This window comes from Notamacropus eugenii, chromosome 1, assembly GCF_028372415.1.
Source record: "Notamacropus eugenii isolate mMacEug1 chromosome 1, mMacEug1.pri_v2, whole genome shotgun sequence".
Lineage (NCBI taxonomy): Eukaryota > Metazoa > Chordata > Mammalia > Diprotodontia > Macropodidae > Notamacropus > Notamacropus eugenii.
The window spans coordinates 667,345,268-667,361,687 of NC_092872.1; the positions used below are offsets into that span (position 1 = coordinate 667,345,268).

Sequence of the window (16,420 nt, forward strand, 5' to 3'; positions counted from 1 at the left end):
ACTTGTCCAAGTTTAAGTGGGCAACAGAACTTGGCTTTGGACGCTGGCCTTCTGACTCATTATTAAAACTCTTTCTGCTATGCCCATTTCAGTGAATGACTTTTTGTTTTTGACTGTATTTTATTTTTACATATATTTTATTTCATTGAATATTTCCCAATTATAGGTAAAAAAAAAATCTAACATTCATTTTTTAAAATGTTGAGTTGCAAATTCTCTTCTGTCCCTCTCTCCAGCCCTCCTCTTTGAAAAGGAAAGCAATTTTATATCAGTTATACATGTGAAGTCATGCAAAACATATTTTCATATTAGCCATGTTCCAAAAGAAAAGAGACCACAAAAAAAAAAGAAAAACAAAGTTTTAATAGTATGCTTTCCTTAACTTTTATAGAGATTTCAGCTGTCAAGCCTCTTTCCTAGTCCTACATTAAGCCAAATGTCATAGGACAAAACTTCCAGCCTGTCTCACCCTCCCCAATTCCTCAGCCCCTGAAACTGATTAATTTCACCTCTTACCTCATGGTAAAGAAGCCCCCCAGGAGTTAGTTTGGTCTAAGATCTGATCCTCCTCCACTCACCCAAAATATAGGGATGCCCCAAGACCATGACTTAGGCCCTCTACATTCCACTGGTGATCTCATTCATTCTTATGGGTTCAATTATCATTCATACATAGATGAGACACAGGTCTATATATGAAGTACTAATATTTCAGCAGAAAAAATCAATTCCTTCTCAACCTTGATATATCAAAGACGTCTCAAACTTAACATATCTAAAATGGAACTCCACTATATTTTCCCTCAAACCCCTTCTTCTTCTCAGCTTTCCTTTTTCTGTTGCGAGCACGACCATCCTTCTAGTAGCCACCCAGGTTCACAGATGTTGGTCATTCTTGCCTCTTCCCTTTCCTCCAACCTCCATACACTGTCAGCCTCCTTGTTCAGTCTCTCTCCACATCCCTCACATCAGTCACAATCTTTCCACTCTCTGGTGGCCACTATGCTAATTCAGATGTGTCTCATTTCTCCACTAGGCTCCTGCTATAGCCTCCTACTTAGACTGTCTGCCTCTTGTCTCACCCCTCTCCAATCTGTCTTCCATGCAGCTAGAATATTGACACTGACATTCCTAAAACACAGATCTAACCATTTCCCCCCTTACTCAAAAATGTTCAGTGTCCCTCTATTGTCTCTAGGATAAAACATTAAATCCTCAGCCTATTATTTAAATTCCTCCACATTCAGTCTCCCACTTATGGTAGGTGAAAGATGAAATAACTGAAGAAACAAAGGTTCAGTTTTCTGAGTGTATTGATTTATTAAGCAATGGATAGCGACTGCCCAACAAACCAGGACTAGATATCCTCAGCTCAGGCCTGGGCCCCAAATACAAGGGGAGGCAGACTTTTACATTCAAAACAATTAGTCAAATAAGGCTAATTAATTAATGAAACAATACACTAGATTATCTGATTTCTAATTGGAGGAAAGACTGGGGACTTTCCAAGTTGGAAGAGAAAGAGCTAGCAGGTGGTATCCCACTCCCCCTCAAGTGTCTGTGAACCATCAAAGGAATATGGAAATAGTAACTGATCAGTACAGAGCGTTCTCAGATAAGACCTATTGGTTGCTTGAGATGTACAATTGTGAGAAAATGTATTGTATCGATCTTTGGATCTGACCAGGTTTCTGGTCAGTATAACCTAAGTCCTTGGTTAGGGGCTCTACGCAGTGGGTAGAGGTAGTCCCGCTTCCCAGCCACACAGCTCTAGGTTCAAACAACACAATAAGATTTTCTCACAATTCCCACAGTTGAATAAAGCTTTCTTGTAAGGCAATACCCCTGATTGGACTAAACTAACTGATAGTTGGACTAAACCCATAATTGAGTAGAAACTAAGCCAGCTCCAGAATTGAGCCACAAGACAGAGTCAGTGTGGCTCGCACAATTCTCACAATTCCACCTGCTGTTCTAATGCTCAGTTCCCTCAATTTTCTCATATCTACCTTTCTGATCTTATTTTATATCAGTCTCTTTCATGTATTCTCCATTCTAATCAAACTGGCCTGCTGTTTGCTACCCGTACACGACTTTGCATACTCATCTCCTATATCCATGCCATTGAACAAGTAAGTGGTTCCCCCAGGTCTGGAACGCACTCCTTCCACATCTTAGTTACAAGCTTCTTTCAAAGCATGATGCAGGTGCTACTTCCCAGATGAGATCTTTCCTGATTCTCTGTCTCTTAAAGTTTCTTTATATGTATACATATACACATATATAAAATACATATGTACATATATATTATATATGTATATATGCATGTGTGTGTGTGTGTGTAAAGTTGATGGCACATGTATAACATATCCGATTGCTTACCATCTCAGGGAAGGAGAAGAGGAAGAGATAGAATTTGGAAATCAAAACTTTAAAAAAAATACGTGTGTGTGTACGTGTGTGTATGATGTGTTTGGAGGTATATTAACTCCTCCTTCTTGGGTGACTCCTACTTTCATTTAGACACAGATTTTGTTATTGTTCTGTCATGTCCAACCCTTCTTCATGGCTCCATTTTGGGGTTTTGATGGCAAAGATATTGGAGGGATTTATCATTTCCCTTCCCAGCTCCTTTTTCCAGATGAGGAAACTGAGGCAAACAGGGTTAGGTGACTTGCCCAGGGTCACACAACTATTTGAGATGAGATTTGAACTCAGGACGATGAATCTTCCAGGCCCAGCACTCTACCTACTGGATCAACTAGTGGCCCACTGATAGAGATACATTCTCCCAACTTCCTTCAGTCCTGCCCTAATTGTTATATAAATGTTAGTTAATGTTATTATTGTTGTTGTTGGAAGGATTGTCACCAACAGTTTTTCCCCTGGAACCCTCAGAGTAGTAGCACCTGTTAGTCTTCAGACTCATTCTGCCCAGGTGAGTGTTTAGGGGACTGAGCACAAAGGAGGTGTGCTGCTTGTATTTTGTAGAGTTTCTTCATCAGTCATTCAATCATCAAGTATTTATTAAGTACTTACTAGGTTCCAGGCATGGAGCGAAGTTCTGGGCACTTAGTCCCTACCCTCAAGGAATTCTAATCGGGGCAGGGTTCAACATGTAAATAACTGGTAGGTACAAGGTATATACAGAGTAGATGGAAGGGGAAGGCATTCCCTGGGGTTCCCTCTTTACCGAAGGTAAATTGGAGCTGAGGTTTGAAGGAAACCAAGGAAATTTGACAGTTCCAAGCAAGGGAGAGAGCTAATGCAAAGGCAGGGAGAGAGGAAATGGAATTTTATTGTTTGCTAATAACAGCAAGTTGGTCAGTGTAGTTAAATATTAAAGCTTATGGAAAAATGTAAAGAATCATGAAGACTGGAAAGGCAGAAGGGTGGAAGTTGTGATATGTTTCAATGCCAAACAGAGGACTTTACCTTGGAGTCTGGAAGTAATAGGGAATCAATGGAATTTATTGAGCAGAGAGATTATATGACCACCCCAGCACTAGAGGAAAATCCCTTTGGCAACTGAGTGAAGGATGGATTGAGAGGTTTGAACCAAGGAGACCACCGGAAGGCTGTCAAAATAATGCAGGCAAGGGTCACATGTGGTAGCACATACCTGTGGTTCCTGTTACCAGGAAGCCTGAGGTTCAAGGATTATTTGAGCTCAGGAGTTCTGAGCCACAGAGGATTAAGCTGATCAAATGTCCACGATAAGTTGAACATCAATATGGTGACCCCCAGAAACCAGGGATGGGAGTGGAAGCCTTCAGGTTTGCTAAGGGTAGGAGAACTGGTCCAGATCAGAAACAGAGCAGGTAGAAACTTCTGTGCCAATCAGTAGAAAGACTGGGCCTATAGTTCAATGACAGGGAGACGCAGGCTCAAGAAAAAAAGAGATCCAGGCATGAAGTGACAAGAGCTTGAGCTACATTGGTGTTTATAAGAGTGGAGGAAAGGGGACAAATTCAAGAGTTATTATGAAGACAGAAAAGACAGGATTTGACAACAAATTGAATATGGGAATGAGTAAGAGTGAAGAAATAAGGGTGACACTGAAATTGTGGGCCTAAATGACCAGGAGGAATGTGGCATTCTCCCAAGGTCAGAGACTTTCATTTTTATCTTGGTACCCCCAGATATATAAAATGCATGGTGTGTTGAGCATCCGGCACAAATGAATTTAGAACCAAATAGTCCCATCAACCCTCTATTGACCTCTCTCCAGTCTAGGGAATTTCACTTTCCCTATAATTATCCTTTCCTCTCTATTCCCACTCTCACTACAAGTACAGGTTCTCATTAGTACCTGCCTGGTGAGAAAAAAAATTATTGATAGCCAATGACTTGGGGAGATCCTGAGTTCCTCGTTTTTCTATAGTCCTCATTTCAAAGTTTAGTCTCTTGAAGGACATTACTGACAGTGAAACTGAATTAACTTTCCTCAGTCTTGATCTGACCCCAACCAACCTTCTACTCATGTTTGGGTGGGGATAAATTCTTTGAACAGATTGTCCTAAATTACGTAAGTTAAAAGTAAATGACATAATCTAAGTTCATTAGAATAGGTCCAACCTCCTCTCATTGTAATATTCTTTCTCTCATTAATTGTTAACCAATCAGAGTTGATTGCCATCCTGAGAAACACTCATCTTCCAAGGGCATATATATAAGCTGTGTGCCTGCCTCAATGATTGTCTTTGGCATTCCAGAATAGCAAAAATTCTAAGATTATTAATAAAATGATTAATTACCTAGAAATTATATTTCTAGAACCTTTTAAACAGTACACTGGATTATTTCATTTTCCTCACTCAGGAAAGTAGAGCTATTGATTTGTGAAACAGAATGGCAGTATTTGGTACCAGGTGTCCAAACCAACAAGGTACAAGCCCTAAGTTGGGAACCAGCATCTCTCTCACTCTGAAGCTCTCAAGAAGCTATACATAAAAACAGGGAGTGTCCAGAATGCTGAGATTGTGTCAGACTAGTTCATTGTACTATGGTGGTTTAAGGATTTTTTTGGAAGGAAAGAACCCTAGGGAAATGGGTTACCTGGGTAGCTTTCCCTTTGTTTCCCTTCTGGTGTTTACTTACATTGTGCGCCCCTGGGGAAAACTTGTTCATTGGACAATATGTAAACTACTTGAGAGTTGGGGATGTTCTGGATTGCTCTGCGTCATCTTCATTCTTGTTAACCCCTCCTGAGTCCTTTACTCTCTCAGGGGTGTCTGCGTCAAAGGTTCGGGTACAATGATACCACCTCCACCTTTTCTCTCCCCCTACTCCCCCACTTCCACCCTTCATACTACTGCAAGACATTTTTCAGAATGGAAGTCATTCCTGTGATCATTGCTCTAGAACTGGAAATAACCTTAAAGATTAAATAGTCCAGTTCCCACATTTTATAGACTAGAACACTGTAGTCAAGAGAAGCTTAGTGAATTGCCTAATGAATGGAATGAAGTTAGTGAAGACTTCTCAGTGCTTAACATAAAGCTTTTAGTAGATGGTTAGGCCTAAGTTTCTGTTTCCCAGAAATCATGTGACTTTTGGGAATATGAATCTTAAACTCCCCCCCTTGGGTTGCCAACACAATCCCCCATGGATCGCCATATCAGCATAATATAACCCCCCTTCCTCTCTTGGAGTGCCACATCAACATCCACATCAACATAATGCCTATGGGTTATTCCATGCTTCCTTGCCCCCTATTCACAGGGTAGACTGTCGAGTTTAGATTGTGAGCCTGCCTCCTAGCCAGTGGGAGTAAAAGGCCAGCAGGGGGGTGGGATCTGCATTAGGGCTGCATAATCTCTATTTTTGCCTTCTGTAATAATTGCCTCACTCTCCTGTTTACTTATCAGAGAGGAGATGCCCTTTCTGGTGAGATCGCAATAAAATCCTGCTGCTTTGCTTCTACCTTGAGAAGTCTCTGATTTTTATGGGATTCGGTGGTCTCTGATCCACACACTAAGGTCCCACAGCTAATAAATAAGGAGAAGGACGGAAGAGACTACAACTCAGAATTTCCACTGGACCTCAATTTTTCCTTTTGCATAAAACTGATCATGTCACTATTCTGCTTAAAAATCTTCAGTAACTCCCTACTGCCTAAAATTAAAATCATTTTTTCTAAACATTCAAGGCTCTCCTTAGCATTTCAGCCATATATCATAAAGTACTCCTGCATAAACTCACCAGTTCCACCAAACCCTACTATTCTATCTACAGAAGCTCACACTGAACTTACATCTTCTCAGTGCCCTAGTTCTCCCTTTTTCCCTATGTCTATAATGACATTCTCTACCCAGCTTCCTCTTCTAAGGTTAAATTCCTACCCATTCCTCAAAATGAAATTCCATTCCTATAGAGCTTGGGTTTTATATATACATGTATACACACACACATATACATGTTTTTATATAAATGTATATATATGTGTGTGTGTTTACATATGCATCCATGTTTTGGTATATATACGTTTTATATGTGTGTATATATGTTTTGTATACATGTGTATATATTGTGTATGTGTGTACGTATGTATATTTGTCCTAGAACATGGCCTTGCTCCTGAAAGTCGTTAAATTTTTAAAACGCTCCGGGAACGGAACTGAGATGCTTCCTCCTCCCCATCCTACCTTTCCTAATCCTCCCCTCTCCACACAATCTGGCCCCTTTGCATCTTTCTGAAGGATTTATTAGGCATTATCGTATTCATTCTCCTAATTCCGCTTCATTGTACTCTCCTTGGCTGCAGCCGACCGAAGCTCCTCCCATTTAATAAATTTAATTTATATTAATAATTTAATTAATAGAGCACTAATTTACATTAATTCTATTCAATTTACCTACTTGCTGGATGTTTCGTCTGAACCTCCATCCAGCCTTTCCCCCTCGGAATCCCGGGGCGCTGTGCCTGGCATCCTTCGGACGTCTTTAGGATCTGTTATTGAACTTGGGTACCTTCGCTCCGGGAGGGTGGGGGCACTTTGACTTGAACTCTGCGAGTCCCCGTTCCCATCATTTAGTACATTTCAATTTAATTTGCATTTAGTGATCTTCCATCTGAAGCCACTAAGACGACTCCAGCCACGCTAACCCCGTCTGACAGCCCCCACCAGTCTGCGCTGACAACCCCCCACGGCACCGATGCCCCCCGTTATCCTCCCCGACGCCCCCATGGCACCGATGCTCCCCGTTATCCTCCCCGACGCCCCCATGGCACCGATGCCCCCCGTTATCCTCCCCGACGCCCCCATGGCACCGATGCCCCCCTTATCCTCCCCGACGCCCCCATGGCACCGATGCCCCCCGTTATCCTCCCCGACGCCCCCATGGCACCGATGCTCCCCCTTATCCTCCCCGACGCCCCCATGGCACCGATGCCCCCCGTTATCCTCCCCGACGCCCCCATGGCACCGATGCCCCCCATTATCCACCCCGACGCCCCAGCACCATCTACACTAAGCACCCAGCAGCCCACGGCCCAGGCTATGACGCGAACGACCCCCGGGATGCCTGGGGCGGGCTCACACCCACAATCGGGGCAGGCCGCGGGGTTCTCCACAGCCCCCTGGCCCGGCCGGGCCCGGCTGCGGGATCCCCTGGGCCCTGGCCCTGGGCAGGCCGCGCTCTTCCGCCGAGCTTCCGCGGAGGTGCAGAGCCTAAGGCTCCCAAGGCAGACGCAGGGACTGCCAGACACCGCCCTCCTTCTGCCGGGACGATCGCTTCCCTCCCGCCGCAGCAGCTGAGAGGGGGCTGGGGAGATTTATTTAAATGAGGGGCGCTCCCGGCCCGGGGAGGAAGGCAAAAAATGAGAGCGGCGCCCAAAAAGGACGTGCTCCAGGTGAGGCTCGAACTCACAACCTCGGCATCGCTCTGCCCGTACTGCTGTATAAGTACCGCGCGCTAACCGATTGCGCCACTGGAGCTCCGGCGGAGCAGCCTCGGGATCGCCCTATCAGGGTTCGTCCTGGCCTCGTGATGGGGAAGGGGCGAAGCTGGGGCCTGCACGGAGCATGCGCCGACTGCCCCTCGGTGCCAGGGCGGACTCCGAGCCTGTGTCTGTGCACGCGGCGCCCGGAGGTACAATCGAACGCCCCGCTAGGGTCTGCGATCGGCCGTGGGGCCCCGTGTTCTATCGGCCGCGGGATGGCGGCGGTGCTTGCCTACGGAGGACGGGCAGTGCGAGGAGGGGGAGACCCCTGGTTAGGGTTTGGGGCCTGCGTCTCTCAGTCGGGCCCCCCCTCAAGGCCTGAGGCTCCGACCTTCCCCCCTACCCGCCGCCCTCTGCCCTCGTGGCCTTTCTCTGCCCGCCCGGGTCCAGCCGGACTCGGGGACAGAAGCTGCGGGAGCTGGGACTGGGAGTGTGGGGAGGGGCTGGGCCGGGGAGACCCCAAGCCAAGGCAGGCGGGCGGTAACAAAGGAAAGCTCAGCAGGAGGGGGTGGAGTCGGAGGACCCGGTCTTCGTGCAAAGGAAACGTGGGGTGGAGCTCAGGGAGACTGGGGCGGGGTCTGTGCAAAACCCAGCTGAAGGGAGGGGAGGGGCTTTGTCGGTATGGGGCGTGGTTTCCTGCAAATTGGGGCGGGGTTTGGCAGGGGCGGAGCTTAGGCTAGGGCCGGACCTTTGTATGTGCCACAAAGCTCTACAAGAGGAGGCAGAGTCAGGGCATACCAGGGCGGAGGAAAGCCTGCGAAAGCCGGCCCGGGAGAGCCTGGGAGGCTGAGTCCTTGAGGGAGTTTAGGGTGTTTGAGAGCGTTACGTCTGACCAGCTCGGTGTAAGATGCCGTTATGTCCCGGAGGATTGCAGTGCGAGTCCCCGCCGCGAGCCTCTTCTAGCCCCCAGTCCCTGCGTGGGGTTAAAAGTCCCACAGCAGCTTGGTCCTTCTCCATATAAATTCTAGTGGATTTATTGGACCTGGAGGACAGGGCACCGACTTTAGGTTTCTGAATCGGCAGGCCCGTAGTGAGCGCTTAAGGAGCAGTGGCCCGTTGAAGCGATGTTGGAGGGATGCTGTCCACCTCCAGAGAGAACCGAAGAACTCTGGAGGCAGGCTGTTTTATCCTGTTTTGAATTTTCTTTTTCAACATGACTAACATGGAAATGACTTGCATGACCACATATGTGAGGAGGGAAAGAATTTGAAACTCAAATTTTTTTAAATGCTTGTTAAAAATTTTCTACATGTAATTGGGAAATATTTAACAAAATAAATAATCATTTAAATAAATTCCTGCCGACTGTCCTGCTGAAGAATCAGCTGCTACGGAGCTGCGGTCCAGAGGGGTGGCCACCAGAGAGCACCCTGGACCGGAGGAGGAGAGAGGCCAAGAAAAAGAGACTGCGGGGTGTCTGGGGCTGGGTCAGTCCAGCCTTCCTGCCTTCCCCTTCCCCTGCCACTTAACCCAGCTAGAGGTGAAAGAAAGGGAAAAGATGCACGCTGGTCAACAATTCCTTAGGTGCCAGCTTCTCTGGAGACATATGCCAGTAGTCACTGGTTCAGGCTTTCAAAGAAACACTTAATGGGGAGAGTACCGAGATGGGTAGAGGCAGCGCCTCCCCCCCACACACACAGCTGTTCACAGATTATAGTAGTCTTTAGTGCTTTGAAAAAAGCAGGCGGTCCATTCTTTTTAACCATGAAATCTAGCATAGAGCAGGCCCTTAATAAACACATGTTGAATGATTGTGTTACTTCCGTACATATACAGATATCAAATTCACCTAATAATTCCCAAGTCTGGATTGGCAGTGGGATATAATGAGAATAAGGCAAGAGACTTCATTCTAATTCTGAATCTGTCCCAAATCCATGTGACCATGGGCTAATAGATCTTAGGGCCAAAGCCTCAGTTTAGACTTCCCCTGTGCCATTCATAAACTCAGTGGATTGGCTCAGAATAGCTTTAAGGACAATTCAGTAAGTGCCAGGCAGAAGGGATGGGCAGAACTGAGGATGTCAGTCTGTGATGTCATTGGTGTAGAGAATTTCCTGTGTAGGAACTTCTTCCACCAGTGCAGACAGGAAAGCACTCAGTACTGCATAGTCTTAGAGAATTGCCTCTGAACACTGAAAGCTTTCGTGTCTTGACCACCTTAAGGCAACTATTTCATGTCTGAGGCAGAATTTGAACTCAGGTGTTCCTGATTCCAAAGGCCACACTCGATCCCCTATGGCCACTCTGCAAAGCATCAGATTCATTAAATCCCCACTACTGACAAGGTTTTGTGCCCCAATGAACATAAAGATAAGGACAAATACTTCTACCCTTGAGGACTTTATATTCTTCTGGGGATGCAATATTTATACAACCAGTTGCTAAGTCTCCTACCTCCAAAAGTATGTATGTATGTATGTATGTATGTATGTATGTATTTTTATCTATCTCCTTCTCTACCTTCATACTGCTTCTTTTCTAGTCCAGGCCCTTATAACCTATCATGTACTATTTCAATAGTTCTTAAAATTGATCTCACTATCTCGAGCCTTTTCCCCATCTAGTTCATTCCCTATAATCTACCAAAATAGTATTCTTTTGAAAGATTTCTAACTATATCATCTGCTTTCTCAAAAATCTTAAGTGGTTTCCTCTTGCTTCTAGGACAAAGTATAAATTTAGTTTTAAAGCCCTGCACAATCAGAAAGCATTTATTTAAGCATTTTCCTGTTTTCTTTCATATTACCTACTCACCCCCTTCACTTTCCATTCCAGTCCAACTAACCTGTTCTCCAAACATGATTTTCCAGCCCTACCCCTGCCTTATGACTGCCTTTGCATCAGTAGTTCCCTCATGCCTCCCCTAGTAGAATGTAAACCCCTTGAGGCTAGGAGTCTTTGTGTTTGCATCCCCAGCATTGAGCATAATACCTACAGCATAGAAGGTGCTTAATAAATATCAGTTCAATTGAATTAAGCAAATACAATTCAATTTGAACACTAACAAATATGGGAATCAAGAAATCCCCACCTAGGAACTGGCATCTGAGCTGTTATCATTTCCCACCCAATTGCTTTCCTGGACTTTACCATGGTCTCCAGAAACATCATCCTGCAAGATCACATAGACCCTGAAACTCACACTTCCTCAGTATCTGCTACCCCTGGAGCCCCTCCTTTCCTCTTATTGGGAAGAGTGAACTGTTCCCTAAGAGAGCTGTTCCCAGGTCCTCCACTTAAAGGGGTGGCCCAGGGCAGCCATCTCATTATTTCACACCTGACTACAGGACTTTACCTTTTGACTATACCAGGTAACTTCCTCCTACCCCCCACTCCCCAGCCCTTTTTTAGCTTCTTTTATGTCTTTTGAGCTCCTCGAGGGCAGAGACTGCAAATTACAAATAAAAATCAGAGACTTCTCAAGGAAGAAGCCAAGCAGCAAGATTTTATAACAATCTAGCGAGAAAGGGCATCTCCTCTCTCATAAGTAATCAGGAGAGTGAAGCAATTACAAAAGGCAAAAATAGAGATTATGCAGCCCTAACTCAGATCCCACCCCCCTGCTGGCCTTTTACTCCCACTGGCTGGGAGGTAGGCTCACAATCTAAACTCGACAGTCTACCCTGTGAATAGGGGAGAAGGAAGCAGTGGAATAACCCATAGGCATTATGTTGATGTGGCAATTCAAAGGGAGGAGTTTAAGTTTCATATTCCCCAAAGCAACATGATTTCTGGGAAACCAAAACTTAGGCCTAACCATCTACTAAAAGCCTTTTGTTAAGCACTGAGAAGTCTTCACTAATTTCATTCCATTCCTTGCCTTTTGCACAGAGTAAACATTTAACGTTTATTGACTGGCTGATTCTTCTTTGAAGAAAGCTAGGGATTCTTAGAATTGGAGGTGAAAGGAGATGGAATGCTAAATTCTATGAACAGCTGATAGGGGAGTTTGACTAGAAGACAGAGTGAGTAAAAATGAATGATGTGGAATAAGTTTGAAAAATGGGCTGGAACCAGACTGTGAAGGCTTTTAAATGATGAACTGAAAAGTTTGCTTTTTATTCTAGAGGCAACAGGGAACCACTGAAACATCTTGACTGAAGGAGTGACGAGGGCAGATCAGAGCTTCACAGATGATTATTTTGGTAGTTTTGTAGAACATGGCTTGGAATTGGAGAGGAAGAGAATAGATACGGGAGAGGTCACTGCAATAGTCTATCAAGTAATGATGAAAGCCTGAGCTAGAGTGGTGGCGGTGGGAGTATAAAAGGACAGATGCAAGAGCTGTTTAGATAGATAGATGGAAAGACAGATAGATAGATAGACAGATAGATAGATAATTGCAGCTAGCTATTATCGGTTTGTTTTATAATCTTACTGTTTCATTTTATGCATTTTAAAATATGCTAATTGCTCTCTGACCTATGGATAAAAGAATTAGTTCATAGTCAAATGAAGGATAGAGGGGATCACAAGATAAATTATGAGTCTGTAAAACTTTAAAAGTTTTGTAGAACAAAACCAATGCTGTTGGGGGTGTAAGCTCAGTTCCATGTGGACAGTCTCGAGCGGGTAAAGGTGAGAGCTTCTAAACCTTAGAGTTCTCATGAGGCCCCCCAGGGAACAGCAGGGAATTGAGGTGTGAGACCGAGCTATCTCTCGTGAGAACGTGATGGGAGAGAGCATCTCCGCCCTCGAGACTGGCCCGGATCTGGGCGCACCTATTGTAATCTAACAGGCATGGTATTCAGGTGCAAACTATGCGGCAGGAAAGCTTAAGTAGGGTCAGGAAAGCCCGAAGGCGCTCTTAGCGCTGAGGGGCCCTTACAGGACAGAAGGCCCCTCTTCCCTCTCTCCTCTCTTCTTTCTTCCCTCTCCCCTCTCTCCCCACTTCCACTTCTGCTTTCATTCTCTTACTGTAAGATCTTTGCCTCCTTGGGAGATTTCTCTCTCTCCTAAGGAAGAGTTCCCCCTGCACATGTAACCAGGACCCTGAATAAAGCCTAACCCTTGTTCGACTCCGGAAAGTCTCTTCTCTCATACATTTATCCGGTTTGGCCAGCCGAAGACCTACAATAGGTAAGGTAAGACTCGGGTAGCCCTCAGGCCTCTAGGCCTGGCACAATGCAACTAAAATTAAAGGAGAAGTAACTGGAAAAATTGCATCAAGATTCTCTGATAAAGTTCATGTTTCTAAGATATATAAATAAGTAATTCAAATTTATAAGAATAAGAAGTATTCCCCAATTGATAATTAAAGGATATGAAGAGTTTTCAAAGGAAGAAAGCCAAATTATAAAAAAACACAGAAATACTCCAAATCATTAATAGTTAGAGAAATGTAAATAAAAGCAACTCTGACATTATACCTCAGTTATCAGTTTGGCAAAAAGGAAAATTGGCAAATATTGGAGAGATTACAAAAAAAAACCATATATTATTGTTATGGAGCTATAAATTGGTCCAACCATTTTGGAAAGTGACTTGCAGTTGTGCCCAGAAAGACAAAATGTCCATCATCTTTGACCTAGCAATATCAGCATTAGGTCTATATCCTAAAGGCATCAAAGGAAAAGGAAAAGTCCTATACGTACGGAAATATTTATAGCAGCTCTTAACATAATAGCAAAGAACTAGACGCTAAGAGGTTGTCCATCAGTTGGGGAATGGCTGAACAAATTATGATAGAAGAATATAGTAGAACGGTACCATGCCATAAGAAATGATGAAAAGGGTAGTTTTAATGAATCCTGGGAAGACTTGTATGAATGAAGTGAGTGAGTGAAGTTAGCAGAACAAGGAAAACAATCTACACAGTTACAATAACACTGTAAACAGTAAGTAACTTTGAAAGAGTTAAGTCAGATGCAATGTCCTGATTAAGCAAGCTACCCATCCCCTGGCAGAGGGGTGACAGACTCAGGGTATTTATTTTAGGACTGTGGCCAATGTGGGGATTTGTTCACCTATGCATCCTTGTTACATTGACTTTATTTTTTTTTTTTTTTGCTCAATTAGCAGGGAGGGGAGGGACAGAAAATCAACTTCTGTTCATTGAAAAAAGAAAAATATTTTCAGGGGTGCATAGGATTTAGCAGACGGCCAAAGGAGATTATAATATAAAAAAAGATGAATATCCTTTTTGCTAGAAGTAGGATTGACAAAACTGGATAACTGATTGAATTGGGGAAGTGGAGAGATAGAGAAAGGATGACTCCAACACTGTAAAACTGGGTCATTGGAAGGATGGTTTCTTAATAGAAACCAGAATATTTGGAAGAGAGATAGATCATGAGGTAGAAGGAGTAATGAGTTCCCTTTTACACATCTTCATTTCAAGATACCAGCGGGCCTCTCAGATGGAGATGTCCAAAAGACAGTAAATGTAGGGCTGGCATGCAGGAAAGAGATTAAGCCTGGATAAACAGATGTGAGAGTCATCTCCATTTAAAATGTTAGAGTATGTGAGATGAAACAATCAATGAAAATTCATTAGAGCAACAGAAATGCTGGTCTATGTTCAACATTATGATTTTCCTGTCCAAACCTAACCAGGATTTTTGGCTCTCAAGATCAGTCTGTGGAAGAACATGGTTGAATCCCTTAATTACCTATGATCATTCCCTTAAGTTCCTATCTTCCCTCTATAACTATACAGTAAAGATTTGAAACTATAGGGGTCACTGGGGTCAAGGTCATTGCATGATTTCTTCACAAAGGAAAGTTAGCTACTTTCATTAAGTCACTCTTATATTGACTAATTGCCACATCTCTCTGCTACTCAGAGTCTAAAGTCCTCTGCATAGAATTCAAGAACCTCCTGGACTAGCAACCTCACTTTTTGTATCTTTGACCTATTATCTGACATTTCAAATTCAGCAGACATTAAGTGTTGAAGCAGCATGATTGATCTAAGAAAAGGAAAGGAAAAAAGCAGGAGGTGAGAGAAAGGGGAAAAGGGAGAAAGTTTACCATTTTCTTCTTCCAGATAAGGAGTGGTTTACTATTTCCTTCTTCCAGATAAGGAAAAGTAAACCGAGCCAAACAAGGTTAAGTGACTTGCCTAGGGTCACACAGCTAGTAAGTGTCTGAGGTCAGATTTGAACTTAGAAGTTCAGGCCCAGCATTCTATCCACTTCATCACCTAGCTGCCCAAACATCTAAGTACGCATACACAAACAGCACCAGCTTGACTGGAATTTAGAGTGCCTGAAAATAAGCCTAGAGAGATAAGCTGGAATCTGATTGTAGAAAGCCTTAGGTGTTACACACTAAGAATTGTTTGTACATCATTTTACAGTCAACAGAAAATTGCCAAAGTCACTGAAGATTTTTGAGCAAGGAATTGACGTAGTCACATCTGTACTTTAGGAAGATAATAAATTTTTGTGCTAATTGTGTTGGAGATGGATCAGAGTTGAGAGAGACTGGAAGCAGGAAGCCCAATTAGGAGGCTTGTACATTAGTCTAAGGGAGGGGATAGAAGGATCTAAATTAGCATATTAGACACCTAATGGCAAAAAGGGGACCAGTGTTACAGATGCATAGGTAAAACAGGTCAGCTAAGAAGAGGATTTGAAAAAGGTCTGGGAGAGAAAGCAGAAAAAAGAGTTAAAAATGCTTTGGAAGTTATTAACCTCCGTGCCTGGGAGAATATTATTGTAAAATCTCTTGAACTGTCTAATAAATGCCCTAGGAAAAGCACATTTATCCTCTGGAATCTTGTTTTGTTTCTTTCTTCCTTTTTTTTTTTTAAGTTCAGCTAAATTCCTTAATAATTTACTAAACAAAAGGTAGCGTTGGAGTAAAAACAAAACAAACCCCCCAAAACAGGCTTTAGAAAGCATATTAATTCATGTCAGATTACATTCATGTCAATAGCGTTAGCCCCCAAGGGAGGCTGCCCTACTCATTTGAAGGAATTTAGTCAAAGCTGAGCATTTTGAATATGTCCCATGTCACATGGGACAAATTAAAAATGAGACCCCATGGCTCTGGCCAGGGCTCAGGCTATCATACCACGCTTCTACTGTGACTTCATAGAGGTCTCTCATTTCTTTGGGCAAAGCAATTTACAAACTAATTACAAACATGCCTAATTCAAGGCATTAGGGAATTAACCCTCCAGTAGAATCAACTTTTTCAAAAAGGAGTTAGACTTCTTGAGGCAGCAATAAATTGGAAATAGCAGGTGCCCATCATTTAAGGAACGGCTTAACACATTGTGTTAGATGAATATAATGAAATGTTATTACACCATAACAAATGATGAATATAAGGAATTCAGGGAAGCATGAGAAGACTTAAATGAAGAAAGGGACGAAGGAGAACAATATACACGATAGTTACAATCGCATTAATGAATACTACACTACAAAGCAGCAGAATTCAGGTTTAATATATTGACCAGTTTTGTTTCAGAAGACATAGCCAGACCCATGACTGGAGTTTCTGTTTTGATTCAAACGTGTA

At 43.5% G+C, this 16,420-nt stretch overlaps 1 non-coding gene across 1 annotated transcript; it reads right to left on the reverse strand.

The window, feature by feature from the left end:
* Positions 1-7,847: 7,847 nt before the first annotated feature.
* TRNAI-UAU (transfer RNA isoleucine (anticodon UAU)) lies at positions 7,848-7,940 on the reverse strand. The gene is given in 2 exon segments: positions 7,848-7,883; positions 7,903-7,940. It is a non-coding gene; the product is annotated as a tRNA-Ile (tRNA).
* Positions 7,941-16,420: the final 8,480 nt, after the last annotated feature.